At 44.4% G+C, this 2,500-nt stretch overlaps 5 non-coding genes across 5 annotated transcripts; all 5 read right to left on the bottom strand.

Moving 5' to 3' along the window:
- Positions 1-341: 341 nt before the first annotated feature.
- Positions 342-413, bottom strand: trnap-ugg (transfer RNA proline (anticodon UGG)). Its single transcript has one exon. It is a non-coding gene; the product is annotated as a tRNA-Pro (tRNA).
- A 428-nt stretch (positions 414-841) lies between these two features.
- trnaq-uug (transfer RNA glutamine (anticodon UUG)) lies at positions 842-913 on the bottom strand. Its single transcript has one exon. It is a non-coding gene; the product is annotated as a tRNA-Gln (tRNA).
- Positions 914-1,010: 97 nt separating this feature from the next.
- Positions 1,011-1,082, bottom strand: trnap-agg (transfer RNA proline (anticodon AGG)). Its single transcript has one exon. It is a non-coding gene; the product is annotated as a tRNA-Pro (tRNA).
- Positions 1,083-1,743: 661 nt separating this feature from the next.
- trnap-ugg (transfer RNA proline (anticodon UGG)) lies at positions 1,744-1,815 on the bottom strand. The gene has a single exon. It is a non-coding gene; the product is annotated as a tRNA-Pro (tRNA).
- Positions 1,816-2,251: 436 nt separating this feature from the next.
- trnaq-uug (transfer RNA glutamine (anticodon UUG)) lies at positions 2,252-2,323 on the bottom strand. Its single transcript has one exon. It is a non-coding gene; the product is annotated as a tRNA-Gln (tRNA).
- Positions 2,324-2,500: the final 177 nt, after the last annotated feature.

The following is a 2,500-nucleotide window of genomic DNA, read 5'->3' as shown; positions in this document are numbered from 1 at the left end:
GACGATTGGACTCTCGCACCCAAAGCCAGAATCATACCACTTGACCCAAGGGCCACTGCAAGACAGCAACTTTACATAACAACACTAACTGCTGACAAACCGGCATTTTCAGAAAAAGGCCTCTGTGTAAGCCACAATACCCTTACAAAACAGAAGATATCTGTAAGGGCTCAACTGAAATTTGAACCTGGGAGCTCTCACGGCATGAGCGAAGATCATACTCCTAGTCGACCAGACAAGGAATGTTATATGTGGCGATACTAACTGCTGACAAACTGGAATTCTTCGAAAGAAGGTTTTATGAAAGCCATATTGCCCTGTAAAACACATGACACCTGCAAGGGCTCATCCGGGATTTGAACCCGGGACCTCTTGCACCCAAAGCGAGAATCATACCCCTAGACCAACGAGCCACTAAAGCTTGACATTTTCACATGGAACCAGCAGCAGCAGATGGTCAGAATTCTTTATTTAAAAATTGAGTCAGAACGTAATTTCAGAAGCTCAAGTGTTGAAGTCGGGCTTGTGCGTCAGATGGACCCGGGGCTTCTCCTGCCCAAAACAAGATTCGCAGCCCTAGAACGACAAGTTGAGTCACCTTAAAATTGCTGTTGTTTTTGTCCACTAGCTTCAGTGAGGTAAATTGATCTTATCCATTTCACAGATTTAAGCTGCATGGCAAAAACACATAACATTATGTAAGTCGTTGTTGGAGGAGGATCGTGATAGCATCAAATAGCTATGTAAGCACCTAGTATCACAACCACTCACTAATTGGTGTGATTAAAATTGGTCTCATTCATTTATTTCACTGATTTGAAGCTGTAAGGAAAGAAGGAAAAGGTTCCACCGAGATTTGAACTCGGATCACTGGATTCAAAGTCCAGAGTGCTAACCATTACACCATGGAACCAAGACCTTCCTCAATTGACATCTAATGCTTGCACACTAGCGTTGAAACTGTCCTTTGTGAAAGCCATGATGTCCCTCAAAACCAAAGAAAGTTGCAAGGGCTCATCCAGGATTTGAACCCAGGGCCTCTCGCACCCTAAGCGAGAATCATACCCCTAGACCAACGAGCCAGTGAAAAACAGCTGCTTCACATGGCAACACTTTCGGCAGACAAACCAGCATTCTCTGAAAAAGGCCTCTGTGTGACCCACGACGCCCTTACAAAATACCAGACAACTGTAAGGGCTTACCCATTCATTCGAACCTGGGAGCTCTCGCGGCATGAGCAAGATTCATACTCCAAGTCAGCAAGCCACTAGCCAATATGCAAGAAATATATTATGTGGCGATACTATCTGCTGACAAAGTGAAAGTATTCAAAAGACATTTTTATGAAAGCTATTATGCCCTGTAAAACACAAGACAGCAGCGAGGGATCGTCCGGGATTTGGACGATTGGACTCTCGCACCCAAAGCCAGAATCATACCACTTGACCCAAGGGCCACTGCAAGACAGCAACTTTACATAACAACACTAACTGCTGACAAACCGGCATTTTCAGAAAAAGGCCTCTGTGTAAGCCACAATACCCTTACAAAACAGAAGATATCTGTAAGGGCTCAACTGAAATTTGAACCTGGGAGCTCTCACGGCATGAGCGAAGATCATACTCCTAGTCGACCAGACAAGGAATGTTATATGTGGCGATACTAACTGCTGACAAACTGGAATTCTTCGAAAGAAGGTTTTATGAAAGCCATATTGCCCTGTAAAACACATGACACCTGCAAGGGCTCATCCGGGATTTGAACCCGGGACCTCTTGCACCCAAAGCGAGAATCATACCCCTAGACCAACGAGCCACTAAAGCTTGACATTTTCACATGGAACCAGCAGCAGCAGATGGTCAGAATTCTTTATTTAAAAATTGAGTCAGAACGTAATTTCAGAAGCTCAAGTGTTGAAGTCGGGCTTGTGCGTCAGATGGACCCGGGGCTTCTCCTGCCCAAAACAAGATTCGCAGCCCTAGAACGACAAGTTGAGTCACTTGTTTGCCTTAAAATTGCTGTTGTTTTTGTCCACTAGCTTCAGTGAGGTAAATTGATCTTATCCATTTCACAGATTTAAGCTGCATGGCAAAAACACATAACATTATGTAAGTCGTTGTTGGAGGAGGATCGTGATAGCATCAAATAGCTATGTCAGCACCTAGTATCACAACCACTCACTAATTGGTGTGATTAAAATTGGTCTCATTCATTTATTTCACTGATTTGAAGCTGTAAGGAAAGAAGGAAAAGGTTCCACCGAGATTTGAACTCGGATCACTGGATTCAAAGTCCAGAGTGCTAACCATTACACCATGGAACCAAGACCTTCCTCAGTTGACATCTAATGCTTGCACACTAGCGTTGAAACTGGCCTTTGTGAAAGCCATGATGTCCCTCAAAACCAAAGAGAGTTGCAAGGGCTCGTCTGGGATTTGAACCCCGGACCTCTCGCACCCTAAGCGAGAATCATAGCCCTAGACCAACGAGCCAGTGAAAA

This window comes from Danio rerio, chromosome 13, assembly GCF_049306965.1.
Source record: "Danio rerio strain Tuebingen ecotype United States chromosome 13, GRCz12tu, whole genome shotgun sequence".
Taxonomy (NCBI): domain Eukaryota; kingdom Metazoa; phylum Chordata; class Actinopteri; order Cypriniformes; family Danionidae; genus Danio; species Danio rerio.
This window is presented reverse-complemented; position numbering and strand designations above follow the sequence as displayed.